Here is a 14,583-nt window from a genome sequence, read left to right on the forward strand (position 1 = left end):
TTCTTGTTGTTTCTTTGTCAGTGTTGATGTGGAGAGTGTCTGGTTTGCCTACTCTGGAATATGCAACATATCATTGTCCTTCTTTAAGGGTCCCTTTCAAATCTATAATACTATATCTGTTTCTGTGTTAATCATATCTATCTCTATCTATGGCTGGATGGCTCTTTGTCGGGAGGGCTCTGATTACATTTCTTGCCCTGGTGAAGAGAGTTGGACCGGATGGCCTTAAGTATTTTCTGTTGGTCATGGCGGTTCTGTGTGGGAAGTTTTCCCCAATTCTGTCGTTTGTGGGCTTCAGAATGCTCTTTGATTGTAGGTGAACTATAAATCCCAGCAACTAAAACTCCCAAATGTCAAGATCTATTTCCCCCAAATTCCATCTATGTTCATATTTGGGCATATGGAATATTTGTGCTAAGTTTAGTCCAGATCCATCATTGTTTGAGTCCACAGTGCTCTCTGGATGTAGGTGAACTACAACTCCCAAATTCAAGGTCAATACCCACCAAACCCTTCCAGTATTTTCTGTTGGTCACGGGAGTCCTGTGTGCCACATTTGGTTCAATGCCATAATTGGTGGAGTTCAGAATGCTCTTTGATTGTCGGTGAACTAGTTAAACAACAGCTCCTGGGTTTCCATAATACTGAGCCGTGGCAGTTGAAGTAGCATCAAAGCATGTGAATTCTACAGCAGGCATGGGCAAACTTGGGCCTTCTGGCTGTTTTGGACTTCAACTCCAAAACACCGGGAGGGCCCAAATTTGCCCATGCCTGTTCTACGATGTAGATGCATCCCCCAGTGCAGCAATGAGCAGGGAGGAAGACTCGAGGAACCCCAACCCCACCCCTATTAAAAAGGAATTGGGCTCTATTTATTTGTTTCGTGTCAAAAGCATTGCATAAATAAACATGCATAAACCTGATAAAATGGGGGAACACAAGTGGCTAATTTTTTTTTTAACCAAAACAGGCAACAGCGACTGCATTGACTGTAGCTTGAAACAATTCTTCATTTGTGCATGAGGCAGGACATGGTGGGCAAACTTACAGATGTGGAGTTGTTTGTTCTGCTCTATAGTCGCACAAGGTGGAGGATTATTCTCGGTAGTGCCATTTTGTCAGGGTTTCTTTTGTCAGCCCACTCCATTTCTGAGTCTGTTCAGGGACTTCCAAGGTCCCTTCCACACAGCCCTATATCCCAGAATATCAAGGCAGAAAATCCCTCATTATCTGCGTATGGACTCAGATATCCCAGTTCAAAGCAGATATTGTGGGATTTTCTGCCTTGATATTCTGGGATATAGGACTGTGTGGAAAGGCCCCAAGTTGCCCATTCTTGTTTTGCCCCTGGAGGCAGACTCTCATAGAGGGTCATCCTTTTGGGATTTCCTGGTTTAGCTGCCCAGAGGGATACTCTTGCTGTTGCTGGGGGAACATTAAGAGGAGTGGTGGTTGGCATGAAGCGAGGCTGATAGCAATGCAGTGGGTGGCTTTCACAGTGTTCAACCTTATTTCTCTCACTGTTGGCAGCAAGTTCTTATTGCACATCGGGGGGGGGGGGGGGGATGGCAATGCCAGCTAGCTTATAGAATCTATCAACAGGTGTAGGTTTGAGAAATCCTGTGATTATTCTACATGTTTCATTGAGTGCTATATTCACCTGCTTCACATGGGCAGACTTGTGCCAAACAGCACAGGCATACTCAGCAGTTGAGTAAGACAAAGGCCAGGGCAGATGCTCATATTAATTTTGGGTCTGCACATGGATTGAACCTCCTCGAAGACCGACTAAATACAGTTGGGCGTCTCTTGGGCAACATTTCCTGTAAACAGCTAAGATCTTCAATCCAACCAAGTGTACAGCTCTTTGGGAGAACAACATTGCCTTCAAGTACATACAACTTCTAAGTACTATGGCCTTGCTCCCAAGTTTCCAAGTTCATGGAACAATAAAAAATGGACTATCCTTCTCTGTCTAGCACCCCTTTGTGGCTTCTGCCTGGATAATGGAACAGTCAACATATTTCTGTAAAGTACACATATGAAAATACACTGAACAATTTAAAATTTATAGTTAAACATTGACTGTGTAGGCCTGCCAGATTTGCTTCTCCTTTTCCTGTGATCAAGATTAAATTTATCGAAAAGAACAATAAAAAATCTATACATATTTTTCATATTGTTCAAAAATGTATATGGATTTTTCAGTGACTATGATTTGTGGAAAAGTTGATAGCTGCCAGGGTGACGGTGGTGGTCCTCTGGTGAGCTATTTTCCAAATGCCACCAGGTATTATCAGTTAGGAATTACCAGTGCTGGTTACGGCTGTGGCAGGCCAAAACACCCAGGACTGTATGTACGTACAGCGAACTACAGAAGTTGGATAGATTCACAACTATTTAACAAAGCCATTAGTGTGGGCATACGATTTGTTCTGGTTTTTTTTCCTGATAGTTGGGAGGATGTTGTTACATACTGTTCTATGAAGAAGCAAAATATCCTTTTCTTGCACTTGGGGCATCATGTATTATTTTTAAAGTTTTTTTCTTCCTACAAATATTTGACAAAAGTAATAAAGTTAAATTGTGTTCCACTGAAAAAAATGCATATGGATATGGATATATACACATATACATATACATAGAGAGACACATAGCAAAAAGTGTGTGACGCCAGCTGTAAATCGTAGCATCGTCATCTCCATAACACCAAAGTGGCAGTCTGCTTCCTTTATTGCCAGCCAACATTGAGCTCCATATATTGTGGCAGGCCTTATGAGTTTGATTTTTGATTTTAGGTGATCAGGCATCTTCTTGTCTCAAAGTACATCTGCTACCAAGTGCCATTTCATCCAAGCCCCCTTAATCCATGTTGTTGTTTATTCGTTCAGTCGTCTCCGACTCTTCGTGACCTCATGGACCAGCCCACGCCAGAGCTCCCTGTCGGCCGTCACCACCCCCAGCTCCTTCAAGGTCAGTCCAGTCACTTCAAGGATGCCATCCATCCATCTTGCCCTTGGTCGGCCCCTCTTCCTTTTTCCTTCCACTTTCCCCAGCATAATTGTCTTCTCTCGGCTTTGCTGTCTCCTCATGATGTGGCCAAAGTACTTCAACTTTGTCTCTAGTATCCTTCCCTCCAATGAGCAGTCGGGCTTTATTTCCTGGAGGATGGACTGGTTGGATCTTCTTGCAGTCCAAGGCACTCTCAGAACTTTCCTCCAGCCCCACAGCTCAAAAGCATCTATCTTCCTTCGCTCAGCCTTCCCTAAGGTCCAGCTCTCACATCCGTAGGTTACTACGGGGAATACCATGGCTTTGACTAGGCAATGGATCTTTGTTGCCAGTGTGATGTCTCTACTCTTTACTATTTTATTGAGACTGGACATTGCTCTCCTCCCAAGAAGTAAGCATCTTCTGATTTCCTGGCCACAGTCTGCATCTGCAGTAATCTTTGCGCCTAGAAATACAAAGTCTGTCACGGCCTCCACATTTTCTCCCTCTATTTTCCAGTTGTCAATCATTCTTGTTGCCATAATCTTGGTTTTTTTTATGTTTAGCTGCAGCCCAGCTTTTGCGCTTTCTTCTTTCACCTTGATTAGAAGGCTCCTCAGCTCCTCCTCGCTTTCAGCCATCAGAGTGGTGTCATCTGCATATCTGAGGTTGTTAATGTTTCTTCCAGCAATTTTCACCCCAGCTTTGCATTCCTCAAGCCCCGCGCATCCTCGCATGATGTGTTCTGCATACAAGTTTAAAAGGTTGGGTGAGAGTATGCAGCCTTGCCGTACGCCTTTCCCAATCTTGAACCAGTCTGTTTTTCCGTGGTCAATTCTTACTGTTGCTACTTGATCCTTGTACAGATTCCTCAGGAGAGAGACAAGGTGGCTTGGTATGCCCATCCCACCAAGAACTTGCCACAATTTATTATGATCCACACAGTCAAAGGCTTTAGAATAGTCAATGAAGCAGAAATAGATGTTTTTCTGAAACTCCCTGCCTTTCTCCATTATCCAGCGGATATTGGCAATCTGGTCTCTCGTTCCTCTGCCTTTTCTAAACCCAGCTTGAACATCTGGCAACTCTCACTCCATGTATTGCTGGAGTCTTCTTTGCAGGATCTTGAGCATTACCTTACTGGCATGAGAAATAAGGGCCACTGTACGGAAGTTTGAGCAGTCTTTCGCATTTCCCTTTTTTGGTATGGGGATATAAGTTGATTTTTTCCAGTCTGATCCATGTAGTAACATCAAAAGTTGCCATCTCGAGTTATTGATCCCAGATATTTGAAGGTGTTGACTTTTGGGCGATCCACCCCATCCACCTGGATGGTACCAGTCTTCTCTTTGTTGTTCACCAGGTGCTCCGTCTTTTTGATGTTGAGGTGATGACCGAATTGCACCAACTGGTCACGCCATGCTTGCACTTGACATTCAAGTTCTTTCTTGTTTTCAGAGGCAAGCATTACATCGCCAGCATACAGCAAAGTCCAAAATGCTGGTTTCTGCAGCTGTCTAGTAATTGCTTCCATTACAACAACAAAAAGGAGGGGAGATAAATGGTTCCCAAACTTTGATAGCCAATTTATCTATTTCTGCTTTTCTAAAAAAAGTTTACAATCCATTATTTTATTGTTGGGAGATTTGACTTCCAATGTTGTGCATGTCGCATCTTTGCTGCAATTATCATGTAGTGCAGTACTTTGTAGTTTAGTGGTTTTGTTTATTTATTTGTTATTCATCATCAAGGTGGCAGGGAGAAATAACAGTAATTTAAGTTCCAATTACATATTTGATTTTAAAAATCCCTGTAGAGTTTTTAGTGTCCATTTCCAAAGAAATCGCTTGCTTTTTTAGCAGACCATCACATGTGATAGAAAGTTTCTTTCTTTTTTTTCTTTTTTCTTTTTTGCTTTCATTTCCAATAGGTACTGTTTTTACACTTATACATTTTAGCAAGTTTTGCTGGCATCATCTTGTAAAACTTTTCTCTATGGTCATAATACAAGATTTTCTTTCCACATTTTCCCCATTTATTTAATTCTATGTTACATCCAAAAATTTTGTGCCCATTTGATCATACATTTTTTTTTATCAGGGCTGGTTCCATGTTGCTCCTCCATTTCTTTTCTTTTAACCACAGTCACCATACACTGAGTTGATAAAGGCTTCACTTTCAAGTAGGATATTTCCTACTTCTCAAATATGTACAACTCAGGAAGACCATCTTGCCCGTTTTATGAAGGAGCCCAAGGCTATAAAACACTGTGAAAACAAATGCGATGCTGCTAGACTTGGGTAAACACCCTCCTCAGAGGTAATAAACTCAGGAGACCGAGAAGTAAAACAAAGACTTTGAAACATGGGCCAGACTTTGTTCCGATTCAATGATTTCTGTTTTCACAAAGTAGTAGAGATGGAAGCAGTGTACCAAAAGGCTTTAGGAGCAAAGAAAAAGTTCTCCAGGAGTTCAATCTTATACAAGCCATGCCACTTTGAAGCTGCTTTTAAAATGTCCAAATTTCTATCATAGAATGATACAAGAGTTATTCTGCCAGTACAGGCTTATTCTGCTATGGAGGAATACACCACTAAAGCACTCCCAAACAATGGCCATCCGAACTCTTTAAAAACTTCCAAAGAAAGTGCAGCATCTCCTAGCTCCTCTGTTCTTCTTGAACACACTATGATGATGTTTGATCAATAACAAGCTGCAAAACACCAGCACAGCTTCAGGAAATGTTCACTTGGGGTAATTTGTAGGAGTTTGGAAATGTCAGTTTTAGTTTTTCAAAAGGCAATTGTCACATTTCCCCAACAGGAAAGGCCAATGGGAGACTGAGTCTATGACAATTCAGCTCTCCTGGCTGTGGGAAACCATGCACTTTTCCAAATCAATCTTGCCATCTAGATCCAAGCTAAGTGAATAAAACAGGGTAGATTTTATAACACCACAACAAAGCAAATTCAAGTGAAGATAACTGGGATAACTGTGAAGTCCACAAAGTTCTAGTTAATTCTTGAAAAATCCATGAGGAGAGGGGAAAAAAGAAAAAAATTGTGTCGTTCATTCTTGATAAATTGGCCGATGATTTCTGATAAATTGGCCGAGATTTCTGGGAATTGTGGGTCAAAACATCTGGGGACCCACAGGTTGAGACACACTATTACAGAATCCCAAACTGGTCTTCTTCCTCAGACCACATGGAATGATGATAAAAACCTGTTCAAATAATATAGGACTAAAGCATTTTGATACTATTTTAATTGTCATGGCTCAATGCTATGGAATTCTGGGAGTTGTAGTTTGCTAGGGCACTAGTACTCTCGGTCAGAGAAGGCTAAATACCTTGCAAATCTAAACCCAGGACTGCATATTATCAAGAAGAGAAAAGTAGGTATATAGTATATGTAATGGACTATCCACTTCCGTAGAACTTCTCTTAAAGATATTGAATTTGGCAACACTTCACTCAAGTATTACCATACCATTAATTCTCTATTCATTTTAAATAACAATATTGACAGAAAAGGAATTTGAAACACCAAAACACAGTTTTACTACAGACTTGATAATATTCTCAAGTGTTCCAGAAGCTTTAAATCAAGTTACTAACACTCTCTTAACATCAAGCTCTAAATCAAGTTACTACCATACTCTTAACATCAAGATATACATTCTAGTAACGCTTTACATCAATATTATTATACACAAGTGGCAGTAGTACAAATTCTTCATATGAGTAATATCAACGTCGAGTTGCTCTTGAATGAGTTCCTGCCCGCTGTGTAACAGAGTAGTTGTCACAGTTTTTTATCAATATTTATCAAGGTTGTTTTTTCTGGATAACAGGGATGGCCAAGAAGTTCGAGTACAACTGGTTTCCTGGGTACAGGCCAGTTTTGATACTTCCTCAGGTATTCTCCCTGCTTGCTTGGCTCTGCCTTCTCATTCCTTCTTGTACATATGAAAATATAAAGGAAAACTACTAGTATACTAAGCAGTACAGTTGAACTGATATATACCATACTAAAAATAGACATGTAGAAAAACATCCCTAACTGATGTATATAGTAATCAATAATCTTAGTATTATGGTCATCACTTACATGTCCATGCAGCATCTTTGCATGTGGTGTTCTTTAATTGCGAGCACTCTAACGTATTACAGTAGGTTCTTAAGTACTGGAGGATCATTAAGAGACAATGAATACTATGGGATCATTAAAGGTAACAGCTGAATTCTAGTTTGTCATTCAAACCTTGAGGTGTTAATGTCTTGTCTTAATGTATTATCAAGCCAGGGCAGTTAAATTGGTATCAATACATTAATTCTATGGTGTAGATTAGAATGTAGATGCCACCCTGTTCATTCTTTTTCTAGTTACTTAAATTTCTCAATAGTCCACCAGATGTCACTAGTATTCCATGGCTTGAAGTGAAGGCAGAACTTGATTTTGAAGCTGTTTTCAGACATAGACATAGCCAATGCCATTCACTTGCCTTAACAAAGCATTTCGCTTCATAAGGCAAAAGAATAATAAATTTAATAAATAATAAATAATAAATTTCAGAAGGACAGGGCTTGCAGTTCTTTTTCTCACTCTGCTAAATCATCAAATCATAGAAGGTCAGACAATTGTAAGGATAGGGCTGATGAATAAGGTGCATAGGTCATATGGCAGCAAAAGTGATAGAGGTTATAATTTGGTGCGGAACAAAAGTAAAGTGTGAGGACAATATTTGATTCTTAGTTGGGGCAAAGATATCTGGGGGACTGTCTAGTCAAAAGCACAGCAGAACATGTCTTTAGAGCTTTGCAGAAGGTGTACAGGGAAGGAGTTCCAGTGCAAGGGGCTACCACGAAAAAGGGCCTCTCTCTTGTCCCCACCAACTGTACCTGTGACGTGGGTGGGAGCGAGAGAACAGCCTCCCCAGAAGATCTTAGAGACTGTGTCCGTTCATAGGGCAAGATGTGGTCATGAAGATCGACAGTCCCAAACTGTTAGATTCATATTCACTTTGCACAATGGCTGGCTGAATATTGTCCTTTTCAGACATCTAATGTAAGAGTCTGCTACATCCAGCCAGATAAAATTTGAAGCTGCAGTTGAGTATCAGGTTCATATATAGCCTTATCTATATCTACAGTGTAAAGTAAATCAAAGGCCAAGGGCATTTTCTTCCAAAGTTGGCTTCTCCATTCCTCGTAGAATCTATGATTCAAGCTTTTGCAGATTTGATGACTGGCAGATTTGAATAATATGCTCTCTTTAGGAATTTCTAGGTCCTCCAATGTGCCTATATTGTCAACGTTTGATGGACATTGATCACATAGTTGCACTGGAGGACCTACACATTTCTAGAGAGAAGAACTCTCCAGCAGTTTCAAAGTTGTCCAGCACAACTCTTTGTTCAACTTTTAGTGGAAGAACCTAGAGATGTCCAGAAAATTGTTCTCTCAAGAAGTTTATTTAGTCATTTTTCCTCTTTCACGGGAGTCTTGTACCCCTAATCCCAATGAAATTTGAGAGGCTATGGTATATTAAAACGTGGTCCCAGTTCAAAGTGCAGGTCATCACCTACAAAGCCCTAAACGGCTTGGGCCCTGCCTATCTTTGGTACCGCATCTCCCCCTATGTTCCGGCACATGCAATAAGATCTGCTGGGGAGGTCCTCCTCATGGACCCACCACTATCACACGTGTGGTTGGTGGGGATGAGAGAGAGGGCCTTCTTGGTGATGCTCCCCCCCTCCAGCTTTGGAATGCCCTCCCTAGAAATATTAGGCAGGCCCCCACACTGTCCTCCTTCCAGAAGGATTTGAAGACTTGGATGTTTCAACAGGCTTTTGAGAATGTCTAATCCCAATGGTCTGCAATTAATGTCACAGCACAGCACTTTTGCCCCATGCCCTAGTTATTTATCTAAAATTTGCACTATCCTATTCCTAGCTCCTGTTTGCAGTTGTCTATGTTTTATGACAGTTCTCATCGTAGGATAATGGGCACGGTCTTGAGTTTAAACTTTGTTTTATATGTTATTGGTTTTATTTTATATTGCATTGTGTGCTTATTATGCATTGTTTTAGGCACATTGTGCCATATGTAAGCCGCCCCAAGTCCCTTCGGAGAGATAGAAACGGGGTACAAAAATAAAGTTGTTATTATTATTATTATTATTATTATTATTATTATTATTATTTGAAACACAACAAGATTGGTATGCAGCAAACAAGATCACTCTGCTGGCTTTTGTCACACGTCAAACACTTCCCAAGTGTCTAGGACTATGTGATGTATCTACAAATAATGCATGCAGATCGAAGTAGGGTGGCCTTTTGCAGCTGACAGATAGAAATTTTGTCAGCACCAATTGTGTTTAAGTGCAGGCCAAAGTCCTTAGGCACTGCACCCAGTGTGCCAATCACTACTGGGACCACCTTTACTGACTTGTGCCAGAGTCTTCGATAATATAATAATTATATAGCATTATTATTTGAAACATAACAAGATGAGTCCACAGCAGACAAGATCACTCTGCTGGCTGTTGTATTGGATCACATGTCAGACACTTCCCAAGTGTCTAGGACTGTGTGATGTATCGGTGAATAATGCGTGCAGATCCCAGTAAGGTGGCCTTTTGCAGCTGGCAGATGGTAATTTTGTCAGCGCCGATTGTGTTTAAGTGCAGGCCAAGGTCCTTAGGCACTGCACCCAGTGTGCCGATCACCACTGGGACCACTTTTACTGGCTTGTGCCAGAGTGTTTGAAGTTCAATCTTTAAATCCTCATATAGTGTCAGCTTTTCCAGTTGTTTCTCTTCAATCCTGCTGTTGCCTGGGATTGCAACATCGATGACCCATACTTTGTTTTTAACAAAGATCAGGAGTACTGTGCTCCAAAATTCTGTCAGTCTAAATTCGGAAGACCCAAAGTAGTTTGATGTGTTCATTTTCTGTAACTTTTTCAGGTTTGTGATCCCACCAGTTCTTTGTCACAGGCAGATGGCATTTGTGGCATAAATTCCAATGGATCATCTGAGCAATGGTGTTATGCCTCTGCTTATAGTCTGTGCAATCTTCTTGCAGCAGCTGAGGATGTGATTTATTGTTTCATCTGCTTCTTTGCAGATTCTACACATGGGATTTATTGTCAACTTTTCAATTATTATTTTCAATTTAGCATTATGTTGTTGTTGTTTTTAAATTTCTTTGGAATGGTTTTTGCAACAGATGGATTGCGGATCAGAACAGAAAAATGAGTTAAGATCATGGTGGAACAATGAGATAAGTACTCCTTGAGGTCAAAAAATCTGTTCCTTCTCTCTTCCATGTGGATCCTATTTCAGATTAAAATCTCCCCATTTCTTTCCAGTGTCCAGCCTGCTGTTGTTTCCACTTCATTGCTATGGGCCTTTGATATTTTAACCTGATCCCTAGATGAATGGAGAAAAACCCATCTTGCTGATCCATCTCTTGGGGACAGAAGAGTTAAGGGGAAGCTGCCAGGTGCCTCTGCAATCACTCTTGTGGCTCCGGCTGACTTTGCAAAGCCCTCTGTTTTTGTAGCAAGATGGCCAGGTGGGAGAAGAATGGATCCCTTCTGCCTCTTGGGTTTGTTTACTTATGAAGCGGGTGGACCTGCCGCATTTAATTGAACTAAGTTCATTGTGCCAAGATTCAATCAAACATGCAGGCCCTGGCAGCAACCAACAAAAGACGGATGCCACAGAAGCAGGCAGCCAAAAGCCTTTAGGAAAACCTTGGCATGTTACTATTCTCTTTCCATCACTCTAAGGCTGGATCTACACTGCCATATAATCCAGATTTTGAATTCAGATTATCTGCTTTGAACTGGATTATATGAGTCTACACTGCCATATAAACCAGTTGTCTGTGTAACTTTGAAATTCTGTAACATAATAATGCATGGAATAAGTCTTTTCTCGAAGATTGGCCTAAAAGCAGTACTTGGTAGATCCTTTGTTTAAAGTTATTGTTACTTGCCTATTTGGCTTCCTGCTCATTTTCAGGGCTCATTCTAGCTCCATGTTTCACTTGGGAAATATAGAATCATAGAATCATAGAATCAAAGAGTTGGAAGAGACCTCATGGGCCATCCAGTCCAACCCCCTGCCAAGAAACAGGAATATTGCATTCAAATCACCCCTGAAGACTAGGATGCGGCACAATGTCTTCAAACTACAAGAAAGGAGATTCCATCTGAACATTAGGAATAACTTCCTGACTGTGAGAGCCATTCAGCGGTGGAACTCTCTGCCCCAGAGTGTGGTGGAGGCCCCTTCTTGGGAAGCTTTTAAACAGAAGCTGGATGGCCATCTGATGGGGGTGCTTTGAATGCAACTTTCCTGCTTCTTGGCAGGGGGTTGGACTGGATGGTCCATGAGGTCTCTTCCAACTCTATGATTCTATGTGTGAATTCTGCATGGAGTAAGGTCTGAACTGTGAAGATATGCATCAGTCCAAGATTCTTCTCATCAGTGTTTCTTGACATTTGATAAACATGTTTTTCAACCATTTTGGGTGGGAATATTTTCAAATATTCTTCCCATCCCAAGCTGGCACAAGAGAATGAGTTTGCCATTCGTAAACAGCCTGTCGTGTTTCCATCACTACCTGTGAGTCGACTGATTAGATCCGATGCAAGCTGCTCTCAATTTCTCTATTGCGCCCATGGAAGCTCACACGCTTTTCTCCTTCTGCCTGAACAGCACATTCTTGTGGGCAGCTTTACTGGAAATTCTTCACCTATAAAGTGCCCGTTTCTCTGTTAACGTCCAGGAGAAACAAGGGAAAGAATGTCGCGTCTCACAATGCTACAGTATTTCAGCTGGAAGGGCCCTTTAGTCTCGTTGCTCTCTGTTCCAAAAAGCTGAAATCTTCCCAGGCCAGGGAGGATGGGGGGATGTACTTTTGTTGACATGGGCAATGGATTGCAGGAGAGGGGGTTGCAAAGGAATGACCCTGCACCTACTTGGCACAATGTTGAAATATTTCTCCTACGCTGTCCACCTGCCATTGAATGTCTCTGTTAACCTGCTATCCAAACCTGCTGCAGGTGTCCCAATTCTTTGTAAAGTCTCAAGGGAGGGGAAAGATTGAAAGAGCTAGGCCATAGAGTCAAGCTGAAATAATTATAGTATAGTAGAGTCTAAGGCTTTCATGACCGGAATCACTGGGTGGCTGCGAGTTTTATGGACTGAATGGCCATGTTCCAGAAGCATTCCCTCCTGACGTTTTCTCCACACCTATGGCAGGCATCCCCAAAGGTTGTGAGGTGTGGCATCCTCACAACCTCTGAAGATGCCTGTCATAGATGTGGATGAAATGTCAGGAGAGAATGCTTCTGGAACATAGCCACACAGCATGGAAAATTCACAGCAACCCACAAATGAAAAACAATTTTAGCGGAAATGTTACAATAAGTTAAGTTTGTCTTTTTGTCTTATTTTGCTTTTAATTACTGTATTTCAATATTAATACAAATCAATACAGAGTTTTTGCTATGGTATAGCATGGGGTATAGTATTAGGCCTGTTTCTCACAGTAACTCTCAACCAATATTAATCTGACATCTACCAATCCCCAAGAGTGCCGGTTAACTAAGAGTCTACTGTATTATCATTGGCTTTCCCTAGCCTGTGGATGACAAAAATTAAAAAAGCAAGCAAAAAACAATTGTTAAAACTATATGGTTTTTAAAGGACCCTCAACCAATATTAATCTTACATTATATTAATCTGTGCATGATCTTTTTCCTGTCAGAAGCAACTTGAGAAACTGCAAGTCACTTCTGGTGTGAGAGAATTGGCCATTTGCAAGGATATTGCCCAGGGACACCAAGATATTTTTTGACATTTGATATTGGAGGCTTCCCTCATGTCCCCATATGAGGAGCTGGAACTGACAGAGGAAGCTCAACCCACTCTCCCCAGATTCGAACTCCTGTCCTATTATTCAGCAGTCCCGCCAGCACAAGGGGTTAACCTATTGCGCCAGCGGGGGCTGTGTGTGTGATTATATATTACCGAGTGACTCCCTCTGATGGTGTCACCCAGTGCAGTCCACACCCTCATAAACTCTTGTGTGATATCCCCGTGGCCAGATGTGATGTTTCTAGGAATGGGTACAGCCAGTGAAGCAGCTTTAATGTGTGAATGCAATCCTGGACAACACAGAAACCTGTGCTGACTCCAGGAGTATACCCAAACTGTCAACCCATATATTCAGGGGGAATGGAACTCCATCCAATTTCAAGCTCTTAATGGGGGTCAATGAAAGCTTAGGGCACCTCTACATTGACCACTTACTAATAAGGTCAACTGAATCAGCTCCATGGGGGCCAAACTAAGAAAGGAACTGATTGAGATTAACACGAGAGCAACCTTGGCTCACCTTAACCAAAGTTGCAGAACGCTCCAAATATTATCCCAGAATTTGGCACAACCGGCAACCTTGGGCCCATGTAAACAAAGACCACCAAGACAAGGAGAGCAGGAGGGGACAATTTGGAGTACTACACACCAGATAAGGGGTCAGTGTCGATCTGACCTCAAGAGGAGGATTTCAGTGTTTTAGAATGGGGAAAAGCACTGTACAAAAACTATGAAGTTACCAAATGGAGGAGAATGGGCAACCCATAGAGCAGGACTGAGGCTCAAGGAGGACCAGATTTGACCCAGGGCCAAAGACTCTCCACCTCCACCCCACATTAAAGGACATTGGAGCTGGCCTCAGTTGACTGTATATGTCACCCAAGCTAAGTGACGGTTTCTTTGGAAGGAGTTAAGTTCCCTAAGTCTTCTTAATAAACCAAGCAAACATTTGAAAAGCACCAGGAGAAAAATAGGACTAAAGCAAACAGCGAAGTGTGTTTCTTGAGCGAGGAGCTAAAAGATTTGCTATTGTTAGGCCTTTTGTTTCTTGTTTTGGAAGCAGAGCCTGCAAAGGCCAGACAGGAATCCTGTTTGTAAAAGCGGCTTCTGGGGAAAGTGTTTTGATGGAGAGCCAGTCATCACTATCAGAAACAGAGACAGGAGACTAGAGATACATCCACACTGTAGAATGAATGCAGTTTGGCACCACTTAAACTAGGAAGGGCTCAATGCTATTTTTAAGAAATTGAAGACATGATTAAAATGCTCCCATATATCTAGAGCAGGCATGGACAAACTTACAGCACTTTCAAAAAGCATAGATAAAATGGAGATCCTGGGGGTCGGGACCCCTGGAGGTCACAAGGGGAGTTTCATAGGGGTCACCAAAGACCATCAGAAAACCCACATTGCTGATGGTCTTAGGAAACCCTTTGGAAGAGAAGGGTGAATATCTCTTTGTCTATCATTCTCTTCCTTTTTTTTTTTTTTTTTTGGAAACGGATGGCAAATCCTCCCACCAAAAGCCCTCATCCTGCTGTGATTGTAGGTGAACTATGAATCCCAGCAACTACAACTCCCAAATGTCAAGGTCTATTTTCCACAAACTCCACGAGTGTTCACATTTGGGCATATTGAATATTTGTGCCAAGCTTGGTCCAGATCCATCATTGTTTGAGCCCACAGTGCTCTC

This window comes from Anolis sagrei, chromosome 5 (assembly GCF_037176765.1).
Source record: "Anolis sagrei isolate rAnoSag1 chromosome 5, rAnoSag1.mat, whole genome shotgun sequence".
NCBI lineage: Eukaryota > Metazoa > Chordata > Lepidosauria > Squamata > Dactyloidae > Anolis > Anolis sagrei.